The sequence below is a fragment of the Myodes glareolus genome, chromosome 5 (genome assembly GCF_982192425.1).
Source record: "Myodes glareolus chromosome 5, mMyoGla1.1, whole genome shotgun sequence".
Taxonomy (NCBI): domain Eukaryota; kingdom Metazoa; phylum Chordata; class Mammalia; order Rodentia; family Cricetidae; genus Myodes; species Myodes glareolus.
The window spans coordinates 63,458,619-63,478,687 of record NC_142030.1 but is presented as its reverse complement, the minus strand read 5'-3'; the positions used below and the strand labels follow the sequence as shown (position 1 = coordinate 63,478,687).

At 39.3% G+C, this 20,069-nt stretch overlaps 1 protein-coding gene across 2 annotated transcripts in view; it reads right to left on the bottom strand.

The window, feature by feature from the left end:
- The window catches only part of Rabgap1l (RAB GTPase activating protein 1 like), a 632,406-nt gene extending 621,621 nt beyond the window's left edge, over window positions 1-10,785 (bottom strand). For both annotated transcript variants that reach the window (XM_087906361.1, XM_087906363.1), the window contains exon 1: window positions 10,646-10,785. The gene's annotated coding sequence lies outside the window, so the exon portion shown is untranslated. The remainder of the gene's footprint in view (window positions 1-10,645) is intronic.
- Window positions 10,786-20,069: the final 9,284 nt, after the last annotated feature.

The window sequence follows — 20,069 nt, the reverse complement described above, 5'->3', positions numbered from 1 at the left end:
ACACCTGTCAGTAAAAGGTACTATTTTTATCTTTGTCAAAGCAAAATACCAAAAAGCAGAAAATCTGCTAAAGTAAAAAAACAAAAAACAAAAAACAAAAAAACAAAAAAACCTCCTCAATGGAACAAAGCACAAAAAGATAATGAAATTCATACCCAAAAAGAGAAATAGAACAACAAATTCATTTCCATAATCAATTGCTGTATTATTCTTTTATCTTCAAATGGCAAAGATGGTAAATGTATTGTTCAAAATGCCAAATACAGAAGGCAAAACCTGTTTCATCTCTCAAAATTAATGACAATGTTGACAAGAAATGGACATGTCAAAACTTTAAAAGAAAGCTAGGATGCCTACAGTCAACGAAAACTAAGTTGTATAACTCATGCAGAAAGTTTCCTTGGAATCACCAGTTTTTAGCAGATGTTCTAGTTACTCTTCTAAGACCAAAAGCAATGGGTAGAGAAAAGAATGTATTTCATCTTAGAAATTACAGCTCATCATGAAGGGATGGAAATCAAGGGAAGATCCTAAATCAAAAACCATAGAGGGAAGTTGCTTACGGGCTTGCTCTCTCACTTATGCTCAACCAGCTTTCTTACACAACCCAGGACAACATACACAGGGGCTGCACTGTCCACAGCAGGCTAGGCCCTCCCACATCAATCATTAATCAAGAAAATGGCCCCCAAACATGCCGCAGGTCAATTTCATGGAGGTAATTCCTCAGTTGAAGGGTCTCTCTTCACAAATGACTAGTTTGTGTCTAGCTGACAATGAAAACTAACCAGTATAGCAAATAAGTGAACCTAAGATTTAAATAATAATGATATCCAATTCTACTCTTCCAACAGTCTTGCTAGGAAGCTAATGTTAGCCTTAGTTATTGTTAAATTAGACTCTCAATATGAAGGCGGATTGTTTCTCAGCCTTTTAGCTAAGATCAAGGGTAGTGTTGAGGGACGGCAGTGTAAAAAGTTGGAGAAAATAAGACATTTGACTTAATTGTTGACTGTGACTTCATAATTTTTCTTTATAATAGATCAAAAACAAACGAAAATATTATTCCAAGCATGACTAGTAATAGAGAGACAAATGTAAGACAAGGATTTAAAACAATAGACTATATATCTTTCTATGAGCAAAGACTGATTAAGTCTGTTGGCAAAGAGCTGCTAAGTCACTAAATAACACTAAAGCAGCAGTTCTCAACCAGTGGGTGGTGACCCCTTTGCCAAACCTCTATCTCCAGAAATATTAACCTTATGATTCATAATAGAAGCAAAATTACAGCTATGACACAGAAATAAAAGTAATTTTATGGTTGTGGGTCACCACAACATAAGGAACTGTATTAAAGGATTGCAGCATTTGAAAGGTTGAGAACCACTGCTCTAAATGAACCTTGAAAATCATATTGTCTGCCAACATATGTATAGACTCCATACAACAGTTAATTTTTCATTAATTTACAAATATATTCTAATCACAGTATATCATGAAAAATAAACTATTCAATTAAAGAGACCAAAAAAAAACAATTTAAAATAACATAGATAACATAGTCATAGTATCTACCTGTAATCCCAATACACATGAGGCTGAGGCAGAAGGAAGGTTAAAGAGTCTGAGACAAGACACTGTCTCTAAATATAACATACACACACACACACACACACACACACACAATCACCTAGTAGCCATTCTCAGAAACATTTACATTTCTTAAAAGTTCTTAACAAATGCATCATAAAGTATAAAATAAACACTCTGTAACAAGGCTTATCAAAAGTTGGGGGTATATGTCTCCTAAACCTTAAAACTGAAAATCACAGGTCTGAATTTTTTATAAAATTTGTGAGCCAGATGATGGTGGCTCACCAATTAATCCCAGCACTGAGGAGGCAGAAGAAGGTGAATCTCTGAGTTCAAGGCCAGCCTGCTCTACAGAGTGAGTTCCTATCAGAGCTGTTACACAGAGAAATCCTATCTCGAAAAAAAAGAAAAAATTGTGTTTGTTGTTTGCATAATGTGTAAAAATAAGTCTGTCTGCCCCAGTGAGGACACATTATCAGTGATATAGTAAAAGGCAGAGGCCTTGAGCCAAGCCAATGGCTCATGGCAAAGAATACAAGTAAAGATGAATGAACTAAAGGGTAAACTGTGTGACTCAATGGTCATACTACCGCTTCCAGACACGATTCTTCTCTTTTTTTTCTTCTTCTTTTTTTTATTTTGTTTCTTTGTTTTGTTTGTTTTTTGGTTTTTCTTCTAAATTTGGTTTTGTTTTGGGGGGAAAGGTTGGCAAGGGCTAAGGGCAGATTTGAGGGGACAGGGAGATAAGTGGGATCAGAATGCATGATGTGAAATCCACAAAGAATCAATAAAAGCCAGGCAGTGGTGGTGCACGCCTTTAATCCCAGCACTAGGTAGGCATAGGCAGGAGTTCTGGGTATTCCAGGCCAGTCTAGTCAACAAAGTAAGTTTAAGTTCCAGGACAGTCAGAACTGTTACACAGAGAAACCCTATCTTGGGAAAGAGAGAGAGAGAGAGAGAGAGAGAGAGAGAGAGAGAGAATTAATAAAACTAAAAAATAAAAAGTATGTTTGTATAATATACAAAAAATAAGTCTGAATTGAGGGCATAATAATATACATATATACGTACAAATAAAATAAAAATAAGAAATATTTCTCTGATACATGAATGAGTTCTACACTTGCCTTGTAAAATGGGTTTCTTCCCAGGAATTTGGCATACAAAAACTCCATTTGGGTTTTATCTTATTTTCACATAAGTCTTCCAGGAGACAAAACGCATGAATATTTTCAGTCACTTACCAAGCAGCCCATATTTTCACCACATATTCCAACAACTAATATCATGTGCAAAACCCTAGAACTGATAGCACCACTTAAATTAAGGAGATCCACATCACACTTTATTTTTTAAAAATTATGATAGAAAATTAGAAGGAATTTAAGAATCTCAATTGGTAAAACCTACTATGTCTCAAAAAGAAAGGAAAAAAACTGTGGTGATTTAAGTAGCTGCTCAATTTACATAAAGACAAGCTGCATCTAAACTCTCACTATGGTTTAGACACATATAGAGTGTGGTTTAGACAGTATATAGAGTATGCTGTCTGTCTTGTAGAACAGTTCATGAAATTGCTGCAACTGTCTAAAAAGACATGACAAAATAGTTAACATAGCAGAAGCTTAAATAAATAAGAAAAAAAGTTTAGCAATGACACAATTTATATTTATTTTGGAACCAAGACTCATCTCCAAAACTCTGTGTTTTACCAACCAAGTAGTTATTTACTATAGCAACTTCATTACCAAGATTTCCAAAATTTTCCACACACTTCAGTAATGAGCTATCAAAGCCTGTGTGTATGCTGTTACCTGGGCAACACTAAAGAAGGCTTTTACCTTTACAGAACTAAAGAGTCAAAGAGAAGCAACCCTCCTTCAAACTGCATGTTTTACTTAGAAACCAGCAGACAGAAAAGCTGGAGAACTGCTACCAGTGCTTCAGTCTGTACAGAACGTACGGCCATTTATCTTCATTTCTAGCCACCCAGTGCTCCTGCAGAAAAAGGTATACTCTATACAAGACTTTAAAACATGGTCAATCATACTGGCTGTCAACAATTAATACTGAAATCCAAGAAATCTTTTGGAGCTAAGAATCAACCCCTCAGGACTTAGAAGATGGTTCAGTGGGTAATATATTTACTACAAAAGCATGAGGTCCCCAAAACCCAAGTAAATGTCAAGCCCATCTGTAACCCCAAAGGTCAGATATGGAGGTAATGAATCATTAGAACAAGCTGGATAGCTAGACTAACACAATCAACAAACTCTCAGTTCAAGAGACCCCCACCTCAATACCCAAAGTGGAAAGCAAGTCATCATGGAAGATATCAGACATCAACCTCTACCTCTACACACATATATCTACCCATATGAACACATGAAAAGACATATACACACATGGATACACAGCCAAACACACACACACATACACACACATACATTTACTTACTCAATTTCTCCCATACGGATTTGGAATGAAATTTCTACGTTGCTGCCTTAAATTCTAAAGCCAATAGTTCAACTACTTTCTGTCTGAACCAGCAACAGCCTCAAAAATGTGAAAACACAGTCATTTAGAAACCACAGTCTAGCAGATCTTTTGAAAACAATTATTTCCTGCCCTGGTCTAGCCAATTTGATGCTCTATACTGAACAAAGCAAAGTGAAAGAAAAACACTAATATCTTCTAAAAGATTTTGTCTTTCCAATACATTGAAAGCCAATGAGCACCAGGTTTTTTCTCTAACACAGATTTTCTCTTCTTCAACTTTTACTACAAATAAATTTAACTGCTCTCAAGGTCATGTTTAATCAAGAGCACAGCATATAAAACTTGTTTAATGCTAAGAAGTACAAGATGACTCTAGATATAAAACAAAAGATAAGCCTAAAGCAGAAGAAAAACACATTCTAGGCTCTTAACAATCTGAGGGTAACCGACATTCTCACCTAGCTCTTTCAATACTCTTTCCCACCCACGTCTCTAAGCTTCTGATCACCCAAGCTCATGGCCCAGGAAGGCTTTCCTTCCAAACTAGACATCTTATTTCCACAAGTTCAAAATTCTATCCATTCTTCTAAGCATAGGTAAAATGTCCTCTTCCCCCGTTACTACAACTAGGGTAATCTTTCCTCGCTCTCTAAACTCTTGTAGTACTTTATCTCTTTACTACCCATTACTTTCTGACTTACACTATACCTGTATCCCCATATTTAATCACTCACATAAGCATGAAGACTTCAAGGTCAAGGACCATGCCTTATTCATCTCTATTCAAACTGCGTACTGCTTAACAGAGTCCTGGAGCTGAATTAAATGAATAGCTTGGGTTAGGAAAGGACAGAGCCCACTAGCTGACACATGTCTAAAATCTTCACACTTGCGAGGTAGAAATAGGAAGACAGGGAGTTCAAGATCATCTCAAAGGGGATCAGGGGTAATTTTAGGCTATGTGAAAGTCTGTCTCTTTGAGGCAGGCAAAAACATAGATACTGAAATCTAATCCAGAACCCTGACTTTGTCAATAAACACCCATATGATCTTGGGTGTTAGGTTTTGTATGTTCATCTGCAGGTTAGAAAAGTATGCTAAACTAGTTTGTATGTATATCTGCCCATCCATTTGTTCATTTGTTTTTGGGTGCTTGTGGAAGTGCTACTTATATTAAATGAGGCTGGTCATCCTTACTAGAGTGTAAAATTAATTAGAAAGTTAAATCCTAGCATCTTCTCATAAGTGACATGAAAAGAATATTTTAAATGTTTTAAAGCCAGTAATGTGTTTTACATTTAACAACTAGCTACAGAAGGGAGTCTAAATTATACTAGTTGTTGGTGGTCCCTGATATAAATAATACCACTATGACTAGTCAAGCAAGACTATGACAATATCACTACACACAAAGCTAGGTAGAAAGAGGTATGTACAATTTCTGTTCCAAGTTCCGTAGCCAATCAATACAGCCCTGAAAGTTAAAAGGAGTTTTACCACACTGTTCTTTCAAGTGTGTGTGTGTGTGTGTGTGTGTGTGTGTGTGTCTGTGTCTGTGTCTATGTCTGTGTGTGAGCACACAAGTATGAAATTCAATATTTCACCCTGTGGAGTATAGTGAAAACAGTTTAATAAATGCTCAGCACAGCAATCTCCAGTATCCTTCATGTATACAAATCAATAAATTTTATTCTTAGTTACATGGTCTCTTCATCACAATTCATAGCTCTCTTCAAAAACAAAAGTAACAGATACCTGTTGATATCATTGTAAGTCAAGTAAGTTATAGGAAGTAGGCATGTGGTTTAGAAAGTATCAGCTAAGGTCAAGATTCTCTACCTTTGTTCAGATCCATATGCCTGATGGACACAATACATTACACGGTACTACTAATACCAATAAATTCCAAGTATTCTATATTATGAAAAGCAAAAATCTCACATGGATTCTGGTATTCGTGTCAATGCCTCCATCCACTTGACAAGCCTACACAGAAAAATCAGTGCAGAAAAAAAAGCAAATTTTCTATTACTAATTGTAGTGAGGAGGCAAGCAGTCACTACAACTAATTTTCCTCAAATTCTCAACACAAGCTTGCATCTTCCAACAGGACTTCTATTACTAAGTAAGAATCCTCTATTTAAATTAGGATTTTACTTTACTCTTAAAGACATATAGAACTTGCTGAGCTTATAACAGGCAAGTGAAATAAAATTTACAAATTATTGTTTAGTCTTCATACTCTGAAAAAAGCAAGTTTTGTTGAAATACTTTTCTAACTTTTTACTTAGGCATACTAAACTGGATAAGGAGCAAAGAAGTTTCCTAAATGTATTTCTGGCTGTACTATGTCTATCACAACAAAACTGCCTATAGTCAGATTTTTCATGAGTATTTATAAAAGTGTGTTTTCTATTTTTAAGACTATTTATAAAACAAGAAGGCTCAAAATTTTAAGCACACTAATAATCTTAGCCCAATCTAACTCTAAATCAACTAAAAATATTCCTACAGGTTTCCTAGCAAAATCCCCCAAAATTATATTTTTTTTAAAAAGGCCAAAGATAACCAAAAATGAGTCAGCGTGAGTATGAACTTGCCATATTCAAACAACTGTGACATTTTGTTGGCTGAATAAGAGCAATATGAAAAGTTAAAAAAAAAAACAAAATAGAAAGTTTTGAGACATAAGTCTGCTTAACTTCATTAACTGTTACTTCCTAGAGTCCAATAATGTCTGCATACCTATACCCAATTCAAATATTAACTATAAAGTCAAAACTACTGCCTACTCGGAAAAGACAGCAGGCAAGTCAAAAAAAAAAAAAATGAGTATATCAGGCTGGAGAGATGGCTTAGCGGTTAAGAGCACTTGGCCTTGCAGAGGACCCAGGTGTGACTGCCAGGACCCATGTGGTAGCTCACAACCGTCCACAACTCCAATTTAAAGAATCCAACATCCCCTTCTGAATTTCAAGGGCACCAGGCACACATGTGGTGCACAGACAGACATGTGAGCAAAATACTCATACATATAAATTTTTTAAAATAAAATTTTAGTGTACATGTCTTCATTACTCAGGTTCAACTCTGTTTTTTTTTCTGTTTCCATTTTTCGTAGCAAATGACCATAAAACTATTAATGGAGAAATCCCTGGGTTGGCCAGGCATAGTGGTAAAATCCCTGGATTCAAGAATCAAAGAGGATCACAAGTTCAAAGGTAGACTAGGTTACATAGTAAACTGGAGCCCAGGATGGGTTACACAGCAAGAGCCTGTCTCAAAAACAACTAGGAAAAAGAAATAAATAAGATTGTCAGTCTTTGGCTAACAATCATCCTCAAACTCCAGGGCTGAATCATTTATATGAGATGAGAAGTTTTACTTTGGGTCTGATTAATCTCAATGATTTTTGTTGTTGTTGTTTTGTTTTGTTTCAGTTTTGGCAATGCATTTTATAATAAAGTTTAAAATAATGTTTAAAAGATGTTATAAACATGCAAGAACGGATTGAAATTTAAGACATAAGGGGAGGGGCTCTCTGTTTTGGGACTTCCAAAGGCTACTTACAACATTATTGACTTCAATCTCCTCACATCCTCCTCTCCATACCACTTAAAGATTGGTGGCTGAGGGCTAGAGAGTTGGCTCAACAGTTAAAAGCACATGTTGCTCTTGTAAAGGTCCCAGCACCACCTACAAGGTAGTTCACAACTATCTTTAACTCCAGATACAGGGGATGTGATGTCCTCTTCTTACCTCCAGGGGCACCAGGTACACACACACACACACACACAGAGAGAGAGAGAGAGAGAGAGAGAGAGAGAGAGAGAGAGAGAGAGAGAGAGAGAGAGAGATGGTGTACATAAAAGCAGGCAAAGCACTCATACAAATAGATAGATACATAGATACAGAGATAGGTGAGTAGGTATGTAGGTAGATAGATATCAAAAGAATTTTCAAAAACAATGGTAGGCTGAAGCCCCAGTTCTACACCTCCAGTACAAGAGATTTTTTGATATTTAAGTGCTCCTCTCTTCAAAGGCAGTATCCAGAAGGCTGTTAATCTCTCCCACATAAAAATTGTACTTAGAACAACAAAATTTCCTCTTTTCACTACTCCCCCAGACCTAGGACTTTCAGCTTCACTGCAGTATCTCAGAGTTCAAATAAATACACAGCAATAAAATCATTTCAAGTTTCGGGTAAAGGAAAGAAGAGTTTTCAGAAGTAACAAATTTGGAACTGATGAGTTGATAGAAATGAAAACTCTTGTTTCTCATGCTTAATAAAATTTTGTGAGTCAAAGATAAATACTGTTGGGCTTGGTAGTCCATATCCATAAACCCAACACTTAGGAGGTTAAGATTAATGTCAGTGTGGGCTACATAGTAAATTTCAGGCCAGTCAAAGCCACGATATAAGACTCTTTGTCTCAAAAAAAATAAGTAAATAAGGTTGTAGAGACAGTTCAGCAGTTTAAGAGCACTAGCTGCTCCTCCAGAGTACCTGACTTCAATTCTAGGACCCACAAGGTGCTGTTTGTAACTCCAGTTCCAGGGAATCTGACGCCCTCTTCTGGTCTTCTCTGGTAACAACTGTCTGTAACTCCAGTTCCAGGAGGACCTGACACCCTCTTCTGGCCTCCTCTGGCACCAGGCACAGTGGTGCATAAACAAAAACTGTGTTGGAAAACAAAAAGTGTGTGTGGAAACAAAACACTCACAGGCATAAAATTAAATAAATCTTTTAAAAAATAATAAATTAATACCCCAACAAAACAACATAACCTCTCAAGTAATAAAAAATGGTATAAATCATGAGGCAATGATCAAACAACCAAAAATTCTCAGAACAGCACAAACATAATATACAAAATTTTTCATCAAATGTTTAAAAAGAGAAGGAAAGAAAGTAGGAAACTTGTTAGCTCTCCAGTCATATCTTTTGCACTTCGTTTGCATGTTTACTATTTGCCTCGTTTGCAGTTTACCAGAGCACAAATTAAGCTTTATAATATCTCACAGGTAAGCCATGCACAACCACATCTATTTCTCCTCTAGATTATTTAGTGGTATTGGAGTACATCTTGAACTCATTTAGTACGGGCATCAATCTAACTCAAAGCCTTAGCTAGCTTCCCAAGCAGTACAATTTTGTAATAATGTATACATAAAACTCATCTAGCCTTTCTTCTTTACCACCTCAGTGTCAGTTTCATATAGAGCACTCAACCAAGATAATTAATCACAGGCCAATTTCCATTTCCTAGGAGCTTGTGAACTAATATTTTCCACGAGCAAAACCCACTTCCAATTTAACCACAAACTTTATGTCTGGACCTTCTGATCACTGCTGGATATTCTACAGAAGTGCAGCACATGTCAACTGTAAACACTACTAGAAAAGTCCTATGGTTTCCATGAAATTGTGTTCCTGGATTGTAACAATCAACTACCTACCTCTTCTCATACACGAGAAAACTTAAATGCATTAAAATTATCTAAATCTCCCAATGACAATAATGCAGGCTTTGGAATCAGTTTTCAAACAGCGATAAACATGTCAAGCAAGCCCTTGCCATCAATGAAAAGTTAGCGGATCACTTTATTTGCATAATGTCATCAATTCTGAAAACAAGAATCGCCTAAATTTGAGTTTTTTTCTGATAACTAACTCTGAGAAGTCAAAGGAGAAAACACCAGCACCTGACAAAAACTGTCTTGAAATCAGAAATGAACTCTTGTCAGTTCAGCCCCCTTTCTCTTGGCCACCTCCCGCGATGGCCAGTGGCCCCTTTCCACATGCTGACGCACTGCCCAGCCTTGCACCGTTGGCGATCAGAGCAAAGTACTAGCCCAGTCTCAGAAACTTGGACTCAGTTATCAAGACACGGAGCACCCATAACAAGCGCGGGGGTGTGGATGGGTGTCTGTCACGGCCCACGCGGTCAACTTTGAAGCAGGGCATTTCTTGCAGGTAGAGATCTGCCTAAAAAACAGTCTACCCCAGACAGCAAAACCACAAGCATCGCCAGCAGGAACGGAGCAAAGTGCGCGGGGCGGAGGAAGGGGGAAGAGCCAGGGAATGACACGGGATCCAACAGACGCTTTCAAGTGGGAAAGAAAATAACCCTGTCCACACGCCCCCCCCCCCCCCCGAACTCGGGCGGCTGGGACTATGAACCCCGCAGCGGCCACATCCCGGCAGCGGGCGGCGGGGGCGGCGGCAATGTCAGGAGGGCACACAGTTGGAGGTGGCGGGAGCCCAAGCCACCACTCCGCCCCAGGTGAGGGGCGCCAACCCCGCCTCCCGCCCAGCGGCCCCGCCGCGACGAGCAGCCACCCGGAGAACCCGGGTGTCCGGGAGACGGCCGACGGCGCTGAGTCCGCCGGATGCCTTCCGCCCTGGTCCTCCAGCATCCCGGTCCAGGGCCGGGCCTCGCACCCGGACCCTCTTTACACCAGCCCGGAACGCCCCAGACCCACCGGCCCGCGCCTCCCTGCCGTCAGGCCGCCCTCGGGCCCCTCGAAGGCCGCCTTCACCTCACCTCACGTCTCCGCGGTCGCTGCCGGAACAACAACTCTGTCAGACGTCCGAGTCCCACCCGCCGCCCCGAGCTCTGCGGCCCGGCCCGTCCCGTTCACTCCGCTGCCGCCGAAGCCTAGGGAGGGCGGAGGGAGCGGGCTGAGGAGGGGAGAAGACCGCCCGGCAGGAAGAGGCGAGGGAGGGGGCGGACTGAGGAGGAGGCGGGCGGGAGCGCGCGCGCCCGTCCTCCTCCCCCACCCCGCCGGCGCGGCGTGCGCGCTCCCGAGGGCGGAGGCGCCTTCTCTGCCCAAGGCGGCGGCGCGCACGCGCGTACACAGCCCCGCCTGACCCCGCCTGGCCCCGAGAGCGCCTAGTACAAACCTGACCGGAGGCGAGCAGGAAGAGTAGGAGCGCACGAGGCCCTCCTGCAGGCGTGTGGCCAATTGGCCCCAGCAGTGACTGAGTTCTAAGATAATTCCCTGTTGAGGAGATTCTCTCCTTCCAAACCGGTGTTACATATTTCCAGTCTGCGCAGTCGGAGGACTAACTTTTCCCCGGGACTCATTCTGCGTCCTTTGAAGGTGTTTCTGTTCCGGGAAGCATCCCCCTTCACTGTTTCCTCCAGACTCACATGAGCACATAAGAAAGCGCTGAACATAACTGTGAAGGCAACAGGGTCTCACCTTTTATCCTTTTAGAGACGAGATTTTGGAGGACAGATGAGCTAGAGAAGTATCTATTTTCTACCACAAGTGTTGTACTGATCTTTGAACTCTGAATATCTTCCTTTCTAGATCAAGCAGCCAGAAATGACCTGTCCATTCCCTCAATCTCCTGAGACATTTTTTCCCTAGGTTTATGGCACCTATATATGTAACCTTAATCTGTGAAATATTTTAGAGATTCCAGAAGGATCTACTTCGTTGCTTTCTGTGTCTTCAAGGATGAGTCCTACCTGGTTTTTAGGGAAGTAGTCAGAAATGTTACTGTTTGCATTAAATGTATCTAGCGATGTGAGCTGTAGAACGACTTCTTGAGTTGAAAATTCTCTTTTGTTGTTATACTTCAATTGCCCTGGCCTTATTGCCCACGCAGATCCAAAAGCTACTTTGAGAAATGTAACATTTGTCAAAGGGCTTTCAAACACAAGTTTCTTTTCTCGTTTTTTCTTAATGTTAATGCCTACAGATGATGGGTCACAGCAAGAATGTTCCAACTAAGCTGGGTTTTCCCTCCCTGTTGGGTTCTTTCCAGACAGTATTTTTGTTAAACTCTGAACCCTGAGAGCCTTCCTAACCCTAAACCTAACCCAACGAATGCTTTAAATCTTGATACCTAATAAAGTTAGGATTTGAGTAATACAAATCATCTGTTGATTTTCAAGTTTTTGGAGTCTCTTTGTAAATATGCAAGAAGTAGATAGTGAGAGTCAGACTCTATGAGAAAATCCACACTTGAGAAAGTCATAGGTTTTACCTTCTGCTGTCTTCTAAATGGAGCCAAGCTATTTGACAAAAGGGACAATGAACACTTAGCTCACTGTCTCCTTTTTAATCAGCCCAAGACCCCAGGTCAAAGAAGGGTGATACTTCACGGTTAAAGTCAGTCTTCTCACTTCAGTTAACCTAATCTAGATCATCCTCACAGGCACACCCAGAGTCTTGTCTCCCAGATAATTCTGTATCCTGTTAAACCGACAGTATTAGCCACTTATGAGAGCCAGGCCCACCTAGGGTTTGGAGGAGAATGAGAAGTCTTTCTCACTCTGGCAGTTCTGATGGGTGGTTAGGGTTACTGAGACCACTCTGCTACCATGAAGGAAGCTGGCCTGAAGGTGAAACTGGCGCGTTATGAAGGAGTTCAAACTAAGCCCGAAGCCTACTTCTAGATTTAGTCATTTCTCTGAGTCAAGGCGTGTTCTTAGCTAGTTATAATTTTTAAAATGAGTTTAGCTTCTTATCGTTTGCAGTCAAGGATAAATTTTTCAGTACATACTATGGAAGGAAGAGTCATGGATTATATGACTCTTCTAAGGGTACTTTTCCAATGAAATGAATATACTATATTTGATAAGACTTTGGATGCCCCTCAAAGGAACTTGTCCACTCCCCGAGCACTTCCCAGACTAGGCTATGTAATGTCTGAGTAGCATTACTCAAACATAATATCACCGCATTAAAAAAAAACAAAAAACAAACTTTTATTTAAGTTATGTGCTCTATTTAAGTCAACTTCCCCTAATAAAAGAGCTTCAGTAAACAGTAACTATGTATGTGTGTTTAATATGTGAGGTTTTTTTATATTTTTATTTTGTCGTGTGTGTGTGTGTGTTGTGATGTGCTTAGGTATACACTCAGAGACCAAAGGAGAATGCTGAGAATCCTCTCCTATCAAGTATTCTGATCTTTACCTTACTCTCTTGAGACAATCTGTTACTGAACTTTCAGCTCTCTGTTTTTTTTAGCTAGGCTGGCAGCCAGCAAGCTCCAGCAAACTTCCCATCTCCATTTCTGATCAGCACTGGGGTTACAGGCTTGCATTGCCACACCTGGATATTTTGTTGATACTGGAAAGATAAGAAAAATGGCACTGGTGAGCCCGGCAGTGGTGGCGCACAGCTTTAATCCCAGGACTTCTAGCCTGGTCTACAGAGTGAGTTCCAGGAGAGTCAGGGCTACACACACACAGAGAGAGAGACAGACAGAGAGAGAGAGAAAGAGAGAGAGAGAGATTGAGAGAGAGATGACACTGGCTACCAGAAGAAAGGAGAGGTAGCAAAAAATACAATATAGAAAGAAAACTTTCCTTCTTCCATTTTATTTAGAGCTGAAATTCAAAGAAATCTAGACAAATCTTACTAAGTCTATGTAAACTCATCCTTTAAGAGTGAATAAGAACACATTCAAAGACTGGGTGGTAGTTGTTCACACCTTGAATCCCAGCACTCCGGAGGCAGAGGCAGGAGGATCTTTGTGAGTTTGAGGCCAGCTTGGTCTACAAGAGCTAGTTCCAGGACAGGCTCCAAAGTTACAGAGAAATGCATGCATATATATATATATATATATATATATATATATATATATGCGTTAATTTATCTTGAGAAAATATATAGAGAGAGACGGGTTAATTTAAATTATAAGAGCTGGTGGGCAAGCCTAAGCTAATGGCCAAGCTTTCATAATTAATAAGACTCTGTGTTGTCATTTGTAGGCTGCTGGTCCCAACAAGAAAGCACACTACAGATAAATCCTCCTGTGTCCTTGAGTCATCTTGAACAATTACCAAAATATGCCTAATCTCCCCACCCCCATCACACACACAGAAATTTCACTAGCAAACATTTCTGTGTCTAGCCCTAAAATCTAAGGAATCTTTCATTGCCATCAATAAAACTTATAATTTGCAGGATAGATAAACAAGTTCCTTCAAAAAATAGATTATATAAAAATAAGTAGGACATATTAGATTTACTTGGATATTGATTTTGATTTTTTTAATACGTATTTTTTCATTTCTTTTTAGCAGGTTTATAAGGTATAACTGACATAAAATTAGCTATACATTTTTGAAATGTAAAACTTGAAAAATTTTGGCATATATACACATTTAAAAACATCACCACCATCAAGGCAATAAGCATAGAATAACCCAAAGATACTTTTAAAGTATCCAGCATTTATATAATTTTGGGAAAGTATAGAGTCTAGTTTAGCAAACGTATATGACTTTGATTAATTTTTCACAATGTAAAGGAATTATATCAAAAAGGAATATTTTAATAGAATAAACATAATAATATAAAACGAAAACCATCACATCCAAGTTAGACAAGGCAAACCAACAGATAGAAAAGAGCCGAGAGAAGGCACAAGAATCAGAAACTCATTCACTCACACACTCAGAAGTCCCATAATTACTAAACTGAAAGCTATGATATACACACAGAAGAACTAGTGCAGAACCGTGAAGGTCCAGTGCTTGCTGCTTCGGTCTCCGTGAGTTCACATAGCTTTGCTTAGCTGATTTAGAGCGTCTTGTTCTCCTGGTGTCCTCCATCCCCTCTGACTCTCACACTCTTTCTGCCTCCTCTTCTACAGGATTCCCTGAGCTCTGAAAGTAGGGATTTGATGGAGACATCCCATTTAGAGCTGTGTGTTTGAAAGTAATGCCTGGCTGTGGTTGTCTGTAATTTGTTCCCATGTGCTGCTGGAGGAAGCTTCTCTGATGGTGGCAGAGGAAGGAACTTATCTATGAGTATAGCAAAATGTCATTAGGGGTAATTTTACCAGTACTTTTTTTTCTTTTAAGGCCAATATTATTTGGTTTTTATTCTAGGTCCCTAGCCTATCTAGTCTTAAGGTCTTGGTCACCCAAGCAGTGTTAGATATGGGTTCCATCGTGTGGAGTAGGTCTTAAGACAAACCAGATAATGGTTGGTTACTCCCACAAGCTTTGCGCCACCATTGCACTAACACGTAGGACAATGTTATAGATCCAAAGGGTTTGTGACTGAACTGGCGTTTACATTTCTCTTTTGGTTGCCTGCAGAGTATCTTTCTATACCAAAGACACTAGAATATAGGACTGAAGGGGAGATGGGGTTGAGGGGGAAATGTGGGGAAAGACAGTTAGATTTGAGACCTAGTATGGAATCCTAGTGCAGCAAAAACTTCCTAAAATATATGAAGGTGATCCAAATGAAGCCTCCACATAATGAGGGAGATGTAGTTCCAACTTACCATCTCTTGTCACCAAATGAAGCTTCCAGTACTGGACTGGGTTTCATCCAGTTGAGTTGTTGGCCAAAGTGATTCCAAGGAAATCCCCAAATAACCCAAACTGTTCCCAAGACTCTAAGTTGCTCCACAAACTGACAGCAAGGTTCCATTGCTGTAGACAATACCCACATAACTCGTTGAAATTGAGCTGATGCCTACATAGAAAAGGAATCTTTTATTTTTCTTAATGAGCATACTAAGTAATGGGTTTCCTTATGATATACACACTTTCATGTCACTTAAATTTTATTACTCTTTTCTCCTCTTCCTGAAGACCTCTTTTGCCTTTCCACGTTCGGCATGGCTGCAGTGACTGACCTAATTGGGGAAGTAAAGGAATGAGAAAAGCACAAACACACAGCGATGGATACAGAAAAGCTGGGATGAGGACGTCTGGGCTCTCTGATGGAGAAGCACAGCCCTCCCCACAGGCCCCACCTCAGGATTCTTATATACAGCTAAATAAGGACTTATGGACATTACATACAGCTAAACAAAAATTTGGAAATTATCACTAGGAACAGTCTCTGTATGGGAACAGCTTCCAGGTTATAAACATCCAGAGGAAGAAAGCTACAGTGGACATTTTATGCACACACTATTAACCTTCACACTTGAACTCAAAGAAGGCTTTGCCATCCCTCTGAGCCTCCCCTGGGGAAGGCTTTTCCACTTCTGTTGGGTTCAAGGCATTGGGAACTTAGCAAGACCATGTCAACAATACACATAGTCCCAGGACTTTATTTACTCCACACAGTCCCCTTCTAGATTCATGACCTATACCAGAACACACACATAAATGCCCACATAAAAAATTAAAAACTAGAATTTATATTTGAAGAAACATGCAGTATTTGTCTTTTGAATCTGGGTTACTTCATTTAGTGATTTCCAGTTTTGTCCACCTTGCTGCAAATGTCATAATTTCCTTTTTCTTTACAGTCCCATTAAATTCCAGGGTGTGTGTGCACGTGTGTGTGTGTGTGTGTGTGTGTGTGTGTGCGTATACATTTTATCCATTCCTGGTTATATTCCCTGGCTAATGTGAATATCACATACACATGAATGTGCAGTATCTCTGTGGTAGGACTTAGAATCCTTTGGGTAACTGTCCAAAGCGGGGTCATATGCGAGTTTTATTTTTAGCTTTTTAAGAATCCTCCATACTGATTTCCATAGCGGCTGCATCAGTTTCCACTCCCACCAACATTGACTGCGGAGCAGCTCTCTGTTTCATTGTGAGAAGAAGCTCTATAGTCAGAGGTGGCCTGCATCTCTGTGGAGGTGGCGTCAGCCATGTCAGCAGGGTAATTCCTCCCTGGTGGTTTCCCTACATCAGTCTGTCCAAGCACTGCTTTGCCAGTAAAATCTAAAATCCCTTGAAGTGTTTGCAACAGACCTAGTAAATTCTAGGGTTTGGACATTTAAAAATAGATGTATTCCTTAAGTGCATATGTTTTGAAGAAAAGTAACTTCAATAATTACAAATGTTTTCACAGAAAAAAAAAAAAGGTAGGGAACCACTTTCCTCTTCTACATCAAGGGAAATCTGCCTCTTCCCCACTCCTCTCTGACCCTCCTCCAAGACATTTCTTAAATCTTTCACCTTTGCCATATTAAAAATAAATTATAAATTTACAAAAAGATTTCTGAGCCCTATGGTAGTATATCTATTATAAAAGCAAATGACAATCTCTATATACCTATTGAAGCCCTCTCTGTAAATAAGTAAATAGATAAATGTTGTGATAATTAAGCAACAAATGCTTTAGAATGTCTTAAAAGATTCTTAATACTTGGTCTAATAATTTTCCAATTTTAGGAAGATTCTTATTCCTCTTTATCTGATTTATTGGCAATAACTTCTAGAGAAAACAGTTAGTTTATATTGATACTAAAGTCAAACTTCATATGAAAATTCAGGTTTTAGGATTCCTATTAACTAGGACTGTCCAGTATAATTATAGTGGAAACTTATTATGTTATCAAGTTCATGACAACTAAATGAAGACGCTTACTAGGTGATTCTCTATGATATTGTTGTCATTTGGTTTTGAGACAGCATCATGAGTGTCCTAGGATAGCATTAAACTCCCTACGGAGCCAAGAATGAACTTGAACTTTTGATCCTTCTGCCTCTACCTCCTGAGTGTTGAGATTTTAGACCACCATGTATAAACTACCATGCCTAGTTTATACAGCTTTATGCATGCTGCACAAACATTCTACCAACTGAGCTGCATTCCCTGTTCTTTCCTAGTCTTCATACCTTTTGGTATATTTTAAATTGTGTAATTCTTATTAATTAAATTATATCAATGTATTTTTTGTTTTGTTTTGTTTTTTGTTTTTTTGAGAAAGGATTTCTCTGTAGATTTGGGGCTTATTTTGGAACTAGCCCTTGTAGACCAGGTTGGCCTCAAACTCATGGAGATCTACCTGCCTCTGCCTCCCAAGTGCTGGGATTAAAGGTGTGCGCCACCACCACCTAGCTCCTATCACTGATTTTTTTGCCTCACTTTGAATATATACTCTTTTCCCCCCAGAATAACTGATCTTTCCCTTTTGTGTCCCCCAAGAACTAAGACATCCTGTTTTGTCCAACAAAGATCCTGCTTTTGTTCATGACTATCTTTCTCTCCTAGATGATGACCTCTCTGGAAAAACAGAAACTATGTCTTTTTTCTAGGTACTCCTAAGTTATTGTGTGAGTGAAAGAATGAGGAAACACATCCGCAAATCTGTGCAATAAATTTCTAAGCTGTTTTCTCTTCTCAATGAGACGAAGCTTAAATAAGATAGCAGGTATTGAATTTCCTTACACATTGCTAAACATTTGTCTTTTGTTTCAAGTGACTTCTAAATACTTGCCTCAATATCCGTATTCTCCTTCCTCTTAAGTAACAGAATTCTCAATTTACTCAAGATTAAAGAAACAAAGATAAACGACTATAGTCCTTGACCTCCCTTGCAGCCATGAAATGACCAAATGGGGGAACTTTCCTTCAAAGAGAGGAACTGGGCTCTCTTTCCCCCCTTTCTTCCCTCCTACTGCCTAGAAAATAAATGTAATGATACAGTCTAAAACCATCTCTAACTAGAGAACAGGCGCCACCCTAAGAGCTAAAGGAGTTCCATAATAATATAATTCCTTTAAAATGAAAATTCTCCATCTAGATGCAGCCTATCTGGAACGGTAGCAAATGTAAGCACTTTGAATGAAAGAATGGAGAGATGGAACCTAGATTCAGCTCCCAGAACACTTTTCTTCATTTGTAACTCAAATTCCAGGGTCTCAACAATGACTTCTGACCTCCACAGGGCCCTGCACATACACACACACACACACACACACACACACACACACACACACGGTGCATACAAATTCATATATACATAAAATAAAACTAAATCTTTTCTTCAAAAAATAAATAAGTAAAAAGTAGGTTTGGGCTGCAAAGGTGGCTAAGTGGTTAAGAGTGCTTGCTGCTCTTTCAGGGTGACCTGGGTAGGGTTTCCAGCACCTACATGGTAGCTTATACCTTCTCCTGGCCTCCTTGGCCACAAAACATGTACACAGTGCACAAATACACATAGACAAAATACTCATACACATATAAAATAAATCTTTAAAAAATAAGTTTGCATGAGAATTTCAGTAATTTTTTTAATCTCAATAACCACGACTGGGTCAACGAGATTGCCCATCAAGAAAAGTGCTGCACAAGCCTGCCTGACCTAGGTTCAGCCCCAGGAACAGACTGTGGAAGACGAGACTGCCAAAGATGCCCTCTGAGCATCATGTCATGGCACACACACACACAAATAAATAAACATAATGTTTTTACAATAAATAAATTTTACTAAATAAAAAATGACCAGTTAGATATTCCTTTTATTACAAGTTTTAATCCCAAAGATGGGAGGAGAAAGACAGCCAACCTGGATCATCATGGCCAGATTAGTTAAAGCAAGTTTTCTTTATTCACGTACAAGGGATGCTTCCCCTAAGGCAGGGTTTGAGTGGTCAACATTGGCTGTGAAAAAGACAAGGTTTTTTTTCAGGGCAGGGGATGTCCAAATGGGGGATGTGATGGGCAGAATGAGCAGACGACAGGAGTAGAGCAGGAGTAGAGCACGTTATCCTCACCACCTCCTGAAACATAGATGTGGTTGCTAGGTGACCGTAGCAACATGTAGTCATAACAACCCTTTAGAAACAAAGGTAGGATTGCAAGATAGTTATTAACTTTTTGGAACAAAAATGTGATTGCCATTCCTGGAACAGGTAGTACAGAACCGTTTATTGTTAGAGTTACAGGTGGAGCTTACTTAGCCCAACCCTTGAGCAACAGAAGTTTAATCATAAACAGGTATGAACTTAGTTTGCCTTTGCTATAAGATGACTTTTAAGCCTAAGACTGAGGCAGGTTGGTTCTTCACAAGTGCTTGCATTTTTCACATCATTTGATTGAACTTTTTCATCACAATCTTTATTTCCCTTTCTATCTGTATATATTAATTGTGAAGATTAATGGATTTCCATTATGACTTTTTCGTGTAAAATGTAAGATTTAATTTTTGTCTTGAGAGATTCTTTTGTTTGATTGTTTTTACAATGCTGGGGATCAAATGTTTATTTATTCCATAAAAATTGAGTGCTTTATA